Here is a 15126-nt window from a genome sequence, read left to right as displayed (position 1 = left end):
AGATCTGTGCAGACCTAAAGATTCAGAGTGACAAAAAGTATCCACATGACTGTATGACAAGAGGAATGGCGCAGGACATGCATACTCTCTTCGCAAACGCCAGGTGTCATTACAGTGATCCATTCATGTTATTTTCACTGCTATTTTGCCTTTTACACAAAGTGGAGTCAGGCGGCTATACAATGAGCAAGAATGTGGCCCAGCAGGGGGCCAGGGTAAGAACAGTCAACCGCTCTCTGTCTGTTTGGTTGTCAGTCTCGATGATGTGGTTGATTGCGTGTCATCGTTCCCTGAAGAAGAGGGGCGTTGCTCATCCGATCAACCATCAGATAGATTATGCAACTACAGTCTATGATGCTCACAAATGCGTGATATCTCATTTGTTTTACTTTCAACTGATTTCGAGAATATTGCCTTAATTCAAGGAAGTAGAAATATTTTACAACGAACGACCATTGTCAGATATTCCTTGTCGGGGTTATCGGTGCATGTACCCTCTGTTTCATGTCTAACCTCTGTTCAGAAGTTCACAAATGGGGTGGCACAAGTCTCGTGAATAACTGACAGTGAAAAACAAAAGCTTGAATAGCATTGTTTTGCAAACTTGAACTGGCTACTGGTTAATAATGTTCAAGACACACCTGCATTTTATCAATATGATATGTACGTCATGTAATTTAACCCGTAATTTAATTTCGAAAATAGTCTCCACATTTATCTGGATCAGTAAATATCTGACATATAAATGGCTGGATGAGGTCGGAGCGAGTTTGGTTGTACCTCATGTTAAGCAATATTCCATCCATATCACGGCGATGACGCAAAGAGCTTGTACCCAAGTGAGAAATCGTGACGAGCTGACACTTTCAAAACAAGCACACCTCCCCCCCTCCCCCCCCCCCAGGACATTTACTCTTTAAAGTCTCACATTCATTCAATCGCAAACATATCTTACTAGATGCCGTCACAATGCGTGCAAGCCAACACTTGCATGTTTCATGTGTCATCACAGTGGGTGACGAGTTTCCCTTCATGTACCTCATTGAAGCGATGACGTGCGTAACCATCTGGAGATACACTTGCATCCTGAAGATTTACTGTAATGGTACCGGGTCTGTTTGGGTTCCTGTTGCATGGCTCATCCATCCCAAATGAACTAATTTGATCGTTTGCCTCATCTATGCATTGCGACGTGTCTCTTAAAATCGGGAAAATAACACTTGTTGAATTATTTTCGAATGTTATTACATACAGAGCATTATAATAAATCATTTAGATATCAAAGTATTTAGTATTAGATAAGCAAAATAGTTTTCTGCTTGACGACTCAAAACAGTTCAGGGTTACATGTGTCTACAAAATTGCTGTACGGAATCATTATTGATAACCCCACTGTGCGCTCCCTGTATCGACGTATACGTATATCAGTACAATGCAAGATGAAAATATCTATACGTTTATGAAATTTCGCTGGTTACGTGGGTACACATTTCTTTCAGCCTAGTCCCAAGTGTTGGCAGCCTAATAAACGTTGTCAGACACAGGATACTGTTTTAGTAAGTGCTTCAAGACAAATATTTCTCAAAAAGGAGGAGCCGAACAATGTATTTAGGACATCCAGTATCCCTAGGTGGTAAACATCTTTTGTGTGTAAAACCTGAGGTTCAACTATATTTTTCCAAAACAATCCTAGTTCAAATAGTGCATGATATGTCTTGAAGGATGAGCTCGATTATATTAAAAGGTCTGATTAGAAACTTCTTCACAATGGCTGTCGTCATTCACACCTCTCTTGGTACAACGCAAAATGTTAATCAATTGGTATGTCATGTACCACTTACGATTTTCTTTTCCAGATGCCGAAAGCCATCAGAGGGAGTACAATCATTAGGACAAGTCCTAAAGGAAGTAGAACGGCCAGCACATACTGGTCGGTGTCCCAACTGTCATGTGGTCTCTGAAATACGTACGTATTGACCTGTAGTAATCTGAACTGATCTAATCAAAGAAAGTGCTACGACATTAACTTGCACATCAAATAAGAATAGGGAACATGACAATAACATTGAGTTATGATTTCAAATGTTACTTTAAGAGGCGGTTAAATGGATCGGGTGTTCAGGATCCGTGACAAGACTGATTGATGGTCATTGTATCTCAAGTGTGCCCATGTCGTAAATCACTGGATTGTCTGGTCCAACCTCGACAAGTTCAGACCCATGGCTGGATTACTTCTTAGTGTGACGTCACACAACAACAAAACAAACGAATATACGTCCTTAGAAAAGGCGATACAGTTTGTATTATTTTGTTATAAATACGTTAACAAGGCATCGACAACAACCTCTGTTGGCATCGTGTGGTTTAACTTCACCGTCGACTTCTCTTTTTTTCGGGGAGGGTACAACGGAAGAGGCAGATATTAATTGAGGACTTCATCACGTTTGGATTCGAAGATCATATTTACTGAAGCACTGTCCAGAAAGGTGCCGTTCTCAAAGGGGAATACAGTTGTACGTACGTTGTAGTATAACTGAAATATATATTCAAAACAAACTTGGTTGAGATCATGACATTCATTGCAGGACGGAATACTCAAATTCAATGTAGGCCCCTATTTGTCGTTCTGGCATAGCAGCAACCTGTTCGTCACTCGGGGACATTGGTAGCCCAGTCGTTTAAGGCACCGCAATTCTCACTGAAGAGTTGCTTCCTTAGGGTACGCCAGGACCTATGATCATGAATTCGAATCCCTGTTCGCCATGATTTGTCAGCACTATGACCTGCATCACTTGTGCTTTCCTCGCACATTGTGCTGACACGCCATGATATAACTGGAATACTGTTCAAAGTGGCGTAATATCCAACTCACTCACGCAGTCATTCACATACAGGCATTCACTTATTATCAATCACTTGCATTCTGTCTGTGTCTTTGTTGTAAACTTGACATACACTTTCTCTTGAATTTCCCCAAGTTCGGTGATGAGTCTGTTCAAGCCATCAGTCAGGTCACCTCTGTTTGTGTGATCAATCTCCCCAAAGAGCGTGATATTGACAATGTCTGATTACAGAGAACATGAGGTTTTTAGGAATAATTCTAATGACATCCAAAGCCTGTATAAAAAGATTATTGAAAATGAAGTCTTTGGCCAATTTTTCCATTCAAATATCTTTCTTTATTATTCGATAATTCATGATGACAAAATGGTCATTATAAGAAAAACATGTGTTTTAGCAAAAATAGCATAATTAATTGCCATGAAATCCTCTTTCCAATTTAGTTTTGATAGAACAAGAAATGCCTTTACTTTGGTCTCAATGGGTGGATCAGATGATCATCAACAATCGTTATATCAAACAATGTACACAGTCATCTGACTCAATACGTTGGCTGGATACATTGTCCAGAAGGAAAATCAAAAACCATGTAACCTGTGTGTTGTCTGACGGCATCGTTACTTTGTTTCTGATGATAGTTAGTGGTAAATTGATCGAGGCGCTCTTATAATATTGACCTTAGTAGTGACCTTGATAAAGAGTGACGACCCTTGGATGTTAATGGTCAGTCTCAATCCCAGCGCGTGACGCCTTCGCTGCTATCTCAGTGTTGAGTGTTCCGCTGTGGGGAGCTTGTCTACTTCCTTGTTTACATTTGTTGATGTACAACATTATTCAAGTCTCGCGAATTCTCTAGAAGGCAGTAGGGCACGGATGGCCCAGTCGTGTAAACGCCGCGATTCGCTGTGCAGAGTTGCGTCCCTTGGGCAGGCCAGAAACCTATGAATAAGGTTCGAATCCCGGTTCAACCCGATTTTGTTTCTAGGTTTGTCAGCACCATACCCATGCTCGTGGGTTTCACCGAATTGGTAAACGTCTTAGACCTGCATCACTTCAGGCTTTCCTCCCACATTAAGCTGACACGCTGTGATATAACTGGAAAACTGTTAAAAGCGGCGTTAAACCCAACTCACACACACACTCTAGAAGGTAGCTGTACCTGTATAAGTGTGAGACGAGGGCGTCCACCTACTTGCCTATTCTGCCTGTTTGCTGGATAAAGGAATACAGCACGGGACAAACTCAACACATTCATATTAACATATAAGACAACATTTAAACTACCCACACTTTGGATGCATCTTTCCCCTACCCATGCAAAATCACAATCACACTTGAACCCAGTTGCCGTCAAGAGGTCTCGTGTACAATTCCCTCTGTTACAGGGGGCGCTGTCAAAGAAATAACCCGTCTCTGCGCATGTCTCTCCAGTCCACTCACCTGAGCATGCGCAGTTGAAGCCTGTTTCGTTTCCGTCGCATGTCCCTCTGTTCAGACATGGCTTCAGTGCACACTGGTTGGTGATGTTTTCACATCGTCTTCCTGAACAAAGGTGTGGAAGTATATGGAGAAAAACAAGAAGCATATGATATGGGGCTTAATGTCGCGTTCAAAATTATTCCACATTTAGAGCGACATGCATGCACTTGTGTGTGGCTGCTAGCCCACTGAGATACCGCAGTTTAACATCAATAGCCATAGTATACTGATTTCGAGCCGACCAGTCCTTGTTTTAGTCCTTTTATGCCGAGCGCCAGACAGGGTAATAACAAGTACCATCTTTTAACGTCTGGTATGACGCGGATCGAAACTTCGCCCCCAACCGTGCACTCTCCGGGCAGACGCTCTACAACTAGATCAGAGAGGTGGTCTGTACGACCAAATAAATAGAGACTGCTTGCCATCGAAACTGCCCACTGAGTATTGTTGCATTTAAAGTTTTTTAGCCCTTCTTCCTCTGGAGAATTACGACCCATGAAAATCCGGGGTAGAATCGATCTTCAGCAACCCATTTTTGCCGTAACAGGCGACTATTCTTGTCGTAGGATTCGACAAACGGGATCGGGTGGTCAGGCTCGCTGACTTGGTTGATCCATGCCATCGAACCCAATTGAGTGCATCGATGCTCATGGTATTAATCACTGGATTGTCTGGTCCAGACTCGATTATTTACAGACCGCTGGAATATTGCTGAGTGCAGCGTTTAACAACAAACCAACTACCCAAATGTAGAGTTACATCCGGTGTTTCAAGCAGTTATACCTTGTATTGCTACGCCAAATATGTTTGACAAATTGCTTGCACATATGGATCTGTGTGCCCGCGTTTGTGTGTGCTTGGTTACTTGGTTTGTGTGTGTACATGTGTGCGGACTCATATTTTAGAAAATGGGGGAGCACTTAAAAAATTCGAAAAAAATAAATTAATCCATTCATTGTTACTTTTTGTTTTATGTGTTTAATACTTCCACACGATTACTCGACTGGTATCCTTTAAAAAAGTGTGTTTATAAGGGAGGTTGTGTTGTTGAGGAACATCTCTGCCCACGTATAGAGACTTTAGGCCGTTGTAGAAACAATGTATTACTACCATTAGATTAAGAGGGACATTAATTTCACATTTTGTTACCATAGAATCGCATGATGACATGCCATGTGGCCTGTTCCTCTTGGGAATCCTTATTCTTGTAGACTAAGGATCAAGTCTACTCATCTTTGATCCCGTCGATACAAATGCACTCAAACCTTCCGGGTGTATTTGTACAGCTGCCTCCATGTTGACACATGTTAATTTCTGTGCATTCATCGATGTCCTGATCGCAGTTATCGCCCTCCCAACCTGCAAGTTTATTACTAAAATGAGCATCACTGGGCGATACCCTGTTAATCGGGATACCGTGAGTTCTGCAACCGACTTTATGATCAGTGTAAGTTTAGTGTCTAATGATGAATTATAAATGAACTAATCCGACCGAACGGATAACAGGGGCTCATTGTATAGTGAACTACGGTTATAACGAACTCAAAGAGACCAATATGTTTTGTTCATTATAACCGGAGTTTGTTATAAGCGTTTGAACCAAAGCATACCGCAAATGGCCGGGACCAAAAACAACGGTTCGTTATATCCGTCGCTTCGTTATAAACGTGTTCGTCATAAACGTAGTTTATTGTACGTTGGAACCACTTCAATGCGAAAGGGTCGTAATACAAGACACGTCATTAAATCGTCACGATATGGCTGAAATACTGCCGATGTGACGTTAAATCTTAACTCACTCACTGTAAGCGTTTAAAATAATGCATACCGCAAATTGCCGGGATAAATGCAGTTTACTGTACATTGGAACCACTTTAATGCGAAAGGGTCGTAATGCAAGACAAACACAATCGTGCTTTCTTTTGAAATTTAATGTATAATGCAGTAACAAACTCAACATTGACATCAACCTTCTGAAAATACCCTCAAAGCACACTTTTGCTCCTGTGTGTGCGTGGCACGTGTAGTTACGCCGGTCAGTAGTGGCCTTGCAATATTTCTCAAACACTGACCCGTACCAGTCCGGGTCGCAGTAGGCACGGACCTGAATCTGTAACCTGAAAAAATAATTCAATCCAAACATTTCAGTTTGTCATCTTGTTCTCTCGTCTTGCTGTGCAAATTCATATGAAAGCACTTTGATTTAGGTGCCTCATCATATAACCACTGCCACAATTGCTTCAATATGTTAATTAAACAAAAGGAAACCAACTGAATATGAAACAGTCGGGTTCTATACAATAAGCTCTTGGTTATGGTCGAAAGGTGTAATGCAATATTGTCACCTTGGTCATACACCTGCACCGTTATTTCTCTTGAGGTCTGGAGAAATCAACATGTATATTCTTAGTTTGTTGTTTAACACTACAGACAGCAATATTCTAGCTAAGCTAAAAAAAATAAGTTATTACTTAATGAGTGAGTGAGTTATGTTAAACGCCACTTTTAACAGTATTCCAGTTATGTCACTGCGTGTCAGCTTAATGTGGGATGAAAGCCCGAGGTGATGCATGTCTTAGACGTTTACCACCAAGTGCACGGGTATGGTGCTGACAAACCTAGAAACATAATCAGGGTGAATCGGGATTCGAACCCACAGTCACAGGTTTCTGCGTGCCCAAGGGACGCAATTCTTCACAGCGAATCACGGCGCCTTAGACGACTGTGCCACCCGTGTACCCATATTACTTAATCATTCACTTGATACATGTATTGTCTTTCTTCTGAATATGTTCAATGACGCTTGCGGACATTGAGCCTAATCTATGACATGGCATGGCGAGACCTGTGTCTGTTAGTTTCATTATCAACATTCACACAACAGTTAAGGATTCTTATATGTGGCTTGAAGATGTACAATATAAACCGATATGAGTGTAATTTAAATTTAGGTGATACTCCTACCGGTACTGCTTTGGGCACATGTATGATGATAGTATTTGCTGTTCCTAGAATGCTGCTTCCAAAGTGGATCGTGTTTTGGTTATCTATGTAGTTTGTGGTCCCAACATAAAGAGAGCACGGCACTCTTCCGTCTGGCCTGGAATAACAGAGAATTGTTATCTGATGCACCGCGAATCGCGGCGCCTTAGACGACTTGGCCACCCGTGCCCCCTTATTACTTAATCATGAGCAAGGAAAAGCCTAAACTATTTTCACAGAAGAATCAGAAAGATAACATTAAAATAACCTTTGTGTGATGTACTTAACCTGATGTATTAATGGCAACAGGGGTCCGGGTCATATATTTACAGGAGATACGATAGTCTACCGACACTGCTCCAAGTCCATCCCACCTCTCCCAGAATCCCGAGCCGCTGTCGACCTTCAAGAACCCTGGACCAAGACTGAAGATGGAAGAGACTTCCTGTGCATAGATGATGGTGCTGATGATAGACTGTTAGTGTTTGCGACAACTGAGATGTTGGAGATCCTTAGTGAGCAGGACACTTTTTTCATTGATGGGACATTCTTCGTGTGCCCTAGCTTGTGGCTGCAGGTGTACACTATCCATTGCCTTGTGGATGGCAAGATGTTCCAAGTCGCCTTTTCCCTACTCCCAAACAAGACCAAGGAGACCTATGTCCAACTGTTCACCTTGCTGAAGGATGTTGTCGGCGCAAGGACTGGTGTAGACCTCTCTCCAGACATCATCCAGACAGACTACGAATCAGCTGTCATCAGTGCCATCAGCGATGTCTTCCCAGCAAATTCCGTCAGAGGATGTTTTTGCCACTACGCCCAGGTTCTGTGGAGCCAAGTTGTGGACAGAGGCCTGGCCCGAGACTACACAGACAACCCAGCAGTGCAGACCCACATCAGAAGAGCTGCAGCGTTGCTGCTTCTACCCCTAGCTGAAGTCCAAGATGCCTGGATTGAAGTGATGGAGCAAGGACCAGATGGGCAGCAGATCACCAGGTTCAACGACTACGTCACCAGCACATGGGTGGACTTCAATGCCACGTTCCCTCGAGCCCTGTGGAATCAACATGAGAACACCGGTCCACGCTCCAACAACCATCTTGAAGGTTTCCACAATGGCCTGAAGAAGAGATGCCGAGAGCCCATCCCAACATCTTCCAGTTTGTCAAAGAACTCAAGAAGATCGAGACAGCAGATAGACGGTCAAGGAGGCAGATTGGACTGGGTGGTGCCATGAGACCTCGTGCTCGTGTTGACAGAGACCGAGATGCAAGGATCGAGAGACTGAAGCAGCAGTTTGCTACTGGCAGAAGATCCGTGATTCAGTTTCTGGATGCAGTTGGACATTTCATCAAATAACAGTAATTTTGCTAGTAACGATGTAGCGCTAATGTTAGAAAACATGAAGATGATGGATATAAATGTACAGTGATATGATAATACATGTGTATTTATGATATTTGATGTTGTGAAAACATTTGAGTTGTGAAGAAGATCTCATATACAAAATGAAATTACAGTATCAAAAGTCATTTACATTCTTTGTTATCTTGTTGTAAGAGTTCATTTTACTTAAGGGGTAAGGGTACAAGTGTGATGTGCACTCTTGTATAAATTTGTTTTGATAGGAGTGTAGGCGATATGAGGTGTAGCCCAGATGAGGTCACGCTGTCACATCACTGTCCACTCATTCCAGGGTACTTACCCGTCAATGCACAGGGTAAACTTTGGGTCACATTTATTATTGCACCAAATGGGGAGATCATTGTCACAACAATCCCCGCTGATTTCTTTTCCATCTGACCAGTAACTGATGAACCGAATGTCCAGCTTACCGTCAGTCTTCACATGCTGTTAAGGTATGAATATACGGTTCAGACATTTGTTAATTGTAGAAAGTAATATCATCTTGAATATTATATAATAACGTTGACATGAAGGATGTCGAATTAAGTTCGAATTTCTTTCAGTTTCGATTGCCTCCAAAGAATTTTACTATTCAAAATGATTGTGTTCAATCCACGTACATCCTAAATCGTTTATCTATTTTTGGTAACGGGTACCCGCCTATTCTTAAATATGTTAGATTGTTTACTGTTGGTTATCACATGTTTCCCTATGGGACAATGTTGTGTTTATCCATATTGCATTTAGTCATACAAGGCAAGTTTACGATGCAAATAAGTTTTGATAACGATTATACAACCACGTACATAAGTGTTATATGTAATCTACAAAGTCTAGTTTTTAATGCTGTAGGAACTATTTCCATACCTATACGTATTTTATTCTAACAGGCACTCTGTTTCATACGGTTTTACCTCATGACACTTCCGAACAAGCTCTTTCATATGAACTGAGGTGATTTATTATATCAGCTTATATATCTTAACTTGCTTGGTCAACAGGAGGCAAGGTGCCTGGGGTGGCCCAAACTTTTAAGGCGGCGCAATGCGCTGTGCAACGTTCCGTCCTCATGTCAAAATCTTGTGATCGTGGTTTCGAATCCAATACTCGCCATGATATGTACCCATTTTTGTCAGCACCATATCCGTGCCCATTGGTTTCATTTCAAGTGGTAAACGTTAGAGGCCTGCATCAATGTAGATGTGTTTCCCACATCAAGCTGATAGTCCATAAAAAAAATTCATGACAATATATTGTTAACTAATCTTTTTGTGACTAATATTCATCGCCATCTCCATCTCGTCTGCAGGTAGGCCTAAAACAAGGAGACATTCAGCCTCACATCAGGGGGATTCTCTTGAGAATCACATTGTAAAAACATGTTCATTCCCAGTAAATCTATCGAGGTATCGATTCTACAGTGAACGATCTCGAACTTTTAAACACTGGAGGTCTATCTCCTGAGTCATTTACTCAATTGAGGATAAAAATATTTTCCAGTCCGGTTTACAACTCGAAAAGTAAATATCTTGTTATTCGATCTAAAATATAAGTCCTCGTATTGAAAGCCAGTGTCTTGGGAAGTGGATCATGTTTCATTTGTCGTTAGATGACGATGCATGCACTTAGCTCAAGCATATACAGTGCGGGGACCTTTTAGGAAAACACTATAAGACAGTCCGAAGCTCTGTGTAGCGACAAGTCAATATCAAAATCGTTTATCGGGAGCAGCACAGTGATACGTTTGCGGCAGCTATGGAAAGAGTGATTTTGTGAGTGTTTTTTCACTCTACTGTCAGTAACATTCCGGCTATATCACGTCGGTGTGGATGAGACAAACCAGTGATAGATAGCATGAGGGAAACGATCACACACTGATGATCAGCTCACATATTGTATAATCACCAGATCCTCGTTAATCACAACCTAAGAAATACATTTGTGTGACACTTGTCCAGAGGATTGGTGGAAAAATTACTGTTTGATTGATATTCTAGAAGTTGGTGAGTAAGAAAGAAAACGTACAACTTTATGGATACCGACTTCTGGTTTATTGCATGAAGGGACGTTTCTTTACACCAGTGAAGTTTGATAACGATGGAAACCTTATCTCACTCGTCATCAGTATGTATGCGTGTATGGGTGGACCACAACTGTGCTCAAGTTTACAAGTTGTCTTTTTGACTCGGAACTCTGGCGCATGATCTGATGATCAGAATGACCAGTGTGACACATTTCCAGGACCAAGACATTCGATTTAGTTCGCGGCTGGTACTGTACCAGTATTTTTATTGTGGATTAAACTGTTTTACACACTTAATATACTTGTCTGTCTGGTGTCTTCTTCGCTCTGAGAATCAAGGACGAGATCCCGTTTTTTTCTCACGTGACTTTGAAAGGCCTGTGACTTCCGCCGGAAGCCAGGGATAAGCCTTTCAAAGTCACGTGAGAAAAAGTTTGCCGTCAGTTTTCACAAAATCCAATAGAAATCTTTGTATAAAGCAGAGTTAATCGTACGATTCCGACTATATCATGAGCGTGTGTTTATGAATCACTATCGAATAGTGATGAAACCAGGTGTTCATGAAAAGGTGAGCGTATCGGGCTCTATCAGTGGCAAACACATGCAAAGGCAAGTCAGTTGTTCACCTGAAAAAACACGGGAACATCTGGTACAAGTCAAAATGTGCAATTGCATCGGACATCATTTCTGTCACTAATGCGTCAAATTTGGAAAGGACCTCCACATGTCCACCATAAAGCTTTTGAAAGCTTCACTGAGGTGTTGAATGTTGTAAACTTCATCAAACACACTCTGAGCAAGAGCAGCATGACGCTCTTTTTTAAATCTGGGTAGAAAGTGTATGCACTGGTCACCTCTTCATTCATAGTTCAGGTGGGTAAATCAGTGGAAGGGGATTGGCTATTTGATGGGTTACTGAACGATATCAGATCATCGATATACCTGATGCTTAAGTTAAACTTCTTGGCCAAATTACCCTTTTTTGACTTTGCCAATCCGATCAGAAATTTCGAAACAGATCCGCAAGAAGGTGAGTACAATTGGTGCTCATGGGGATGCCTACTTCTTGCCTAAATGTCTTATGCCAAAAGTTTACTAAAAGGACTAGTGTACATGCGTTGATGAACAAATCTATGTTCACAATTTGCAAACGACCATAAAGAAATTATCACGGAAGGTGAAATGGTCGGCGTATTCTATTGCACATTCGTTCTTCCTCCATGTCACCTCAAATGGACAAGTAGAAACAAAGCTCCACCCAATTATTTTCTTCAATGTGATTCTTTCTCTCAAAAGCTGGTATTTTCATGCCTCAGCCTACCGTGGAAACCGGAACAACCTCATCGGACGATCTGAAGCAGGAACGTCGCAGGCGGATGTAGCTAGAGTATGGCACCATCTGTTAGACTTTGTTATCGGCACGAACAGCATTATACCCCGCATAGCCTAAGTCGGGATGACCTCGTGGCTGCCCAGGATCGCAACAACATCGTCAACAGCGTATGACGAGTCAAAATTTATGCTGCATCGAGCAGATGGAAGAATTATGATGGCCCGATGTCACCATAAAGATTTAGCCGCAAACAGGTTTTGTTTGTGGCAGCGCAGTGATCATCCTGAACCCCATACACCATTGCCGAGTGAGGTAACATTCGCCACCATTCGCCACCGTGCCATCCGTTTATCCATGAGCAGGTGGTGACAGACAATACTTCACGCTCTCATGACCTGGACATGTCCTGTGTGCCTTGTCCTCATTTAACAAGTGTTCTGATGACGAAGTGAATGTTTTTTAGCTTCCAGTACAAAATGGTTTTGCGTTTCATCTGTGGAGGTATATTTTCTCCCGTTAACTTCGGTAAATGTCACCAACAGAACCTAACGCAGAGACTGGCTTTGAATTGATACTCTACTTACGAGGGATGGCTGAAACGTTTTGAGCCTTGTTACGAAGGATGTATAGTACACTGTTATATTTCAGTTGAACCACAAACACAACCAGGCAGCATATTTCTGCAGGCATCGAAGTGGCAAGGTATTCTCTGTTTATGGAAATGAACACAACTGGCTACCGCGCTGTCACCAAGTATCTCCAGCTGAAAGGGTTAACTCTGACAGCATCTATGCAGATATGGTGTCACCTTTAGAAGATGATTCTTTTCATTGTCACAGAGCAAGTAAACTCAACATATCATTTTTGCCTATATTAATACTTTAGGGCATACTTAATCACAAATGTTTGACCAAAATGTTATTTAAAAAACGGAAACATTAAAAAAATGACAGGCGAAATCGTCCCCCAAACGTAAATATTCGCCACTGAGGCGGATGATTCTCTCATCTTTTCAAGAGCAAGTAAACTCAACAGAGAAACTTTGCAAATTTAAATACTTCAGGGTATACTTAATCACAAATGTTTGCCAAAATTTTATTTAAAAAACGGAAACATTAAAAAAAATGACAGGCGAAATCGTCTCCCAAACGAAAATATCCGCCACTGAGGCGGATGATTCTCTCCAATATTAAGAGCAAGTAAACTCAACAGAGAAACTTTGCAAATTTAAATACTTCAGGGTATACTTAATCACAAATGTTTGATCGAAATTATATTTAACCAACGGCAATAGCGTTCACACGGTAAAAAAAGACAGGCGAAATCGTCTCCCAAACGAAAATATCTGCCACTGAAGAAATTACCTTCACTGAGCAATGTCTACGTCAGTTTGCATTCGTCCTTCTCGGATTTTTCAATCGCATTTGGGACAAATAACACAAAATTGTGTACAGTGTCACCCTTTTTATCAATTGTTTGTTTCATATTTTAAAGTAAACGCATGTTAGATGTACGTATGTACGGATGTTTGTTGCTTAGACAAACACGATGGATTTATTCCCCCGCCAGCTGCTTGACAAATACGGTTTCGACGTTTATGGTACTGAAACAGGATGTAAGTCATTAAAAGCTCGTTTCAGGACATTAATCATTAAGGAAACACAACGTCTCGGGAATTGACTTAATATGTTGAGGACGCAATAATAGTTTACACTTTACCAGCCATATAAAAGGGGACGGGAGAGTCTCGAAGATGATACAAGATCAGGAAAACCGTCAACTGCCTCCACAAAGAAAACTGTTAATAAAAAAACATATGATTAAGGATTATCATCGATTCACCAAGCGTCACAAAGTCAATGTAGTAGGCATCTCTCAGTTGAGAACATTTTGAGGAATTAGCTGGGCATGACAAAGGTTTCATCACGCTGGGTTCTGATCAGAAACGCTACACGTTCATTATATCTTCATTTATTATTTTAAAGCATACCAAGCTAAGTTTGTTGAAAAGGGTTTGTAAAAATGGATGAGTCTTGGATTGACATGACACTTTACCTTTACACTTCGTTTGTGTGTTTCATTTTGAAAGTATATCTGATCCAATACTCATTTCAAAATACATAAATTAATCACCCTAGTAGCCATTACTATTGGCGCTGGTTTTAGCAATGTCCAACTATATCACAGCGGGTGGTGGGAGGTCACCATAAATGGTATCCAGACATTGAACCCAGGTTGGGAATTGAACCCAAACTAAAGCATGATGAACCAACACTTTACTGACTAGGCATACCGGAATCCCCATTTTGCGTAATGAGAAAGAGGACACTTTATCAGTTTAAAGTTAAACCTAGTTAACTCGAACCCGATTATCTCATTTAAGAAGATGTCACTTCTGGTCACCTTATAGTCTTATGTCGGCACTCCGCTTGTTTCGAAAAACGGATAAATCGACAAACAAGAACCTAGAATTAAGGGGGTTCACTGCTGTGAAGATTTGAATAGCTTTCTTGTTTATTTTTCAAACTCCGTGTATGTGAATTATATACAATAAAACGAGTTTCAATTTCAGTGTTCAAGTATGACTTAAGCACTTACTGATATCATCAGCAGCCAGAGCGTGAAGACCACACCCAAACAGTGTGCCGCCCAACATCTACAAGTAGGCATCATATCCATGAGTCATCATCAGAGCTGTTCTGGATGGAGGGTTGTCTCACATGTACTGTTCACTGTTCGGTCCACTGATATCTAAACTCCAAGAGATTACCGGAGACTACAGACGTTTGCGCGCACATATGTTGTGACGTATATTACACGTGACTAAATCATTACTGAATTCGCACCAGGGCGAATGTGGTGCGTGTTTAATACTTCCTCAGCCTTCTGATACAACGATGTGTCATCGAACTTGAGGAAATATTTGTGGTAAATATTTACTGCCATCACTCACATCTATCTGGAAGTACCGTGCAACGTCTGCTATTCCATGCTACTTTTCCAGCTCATTCAAATTCATGATGAAGTTCATTTTGGCATGTACAGTAATATCTTGCTCAGC

General features: G+C 41.4%; 1 pseudogene; it reads right to left on the bottom strand.

Annotated features, from left to right (window-relative positions):
* Positions 1-954: 954 nt before the first annotated feature.
* LOC139446584 (protein jagged-1-like) lies at positions 955-14744 on the bottom strand (annotated as a pseudogene).
* Positions 14745-15126: the final 382 nt, after the last annotated feature.

The sequence above is a fragment of the Haliotis cracherodii genome, unplaced genomic scaffold, assembly GCF_022045235.1.
Source record: "Haliotis cracherodii isolate W230 unplaced genomic scaffold, xgHalCrac1.p SCAF_6, whole genome shotgun sequence".
NCBI classification, from domain to species: Eukaryota; Metazoa; Mollusca; class Gastropoda; order Lepetellida; family Haliotidae; genus Haliotis; species Haliotis cracherodii.
The sequence above is the reverse complement of the archived record's forward strand: the minus strand, read 5'-3'. Positions and strand labels throughout refer to the sequence as shown.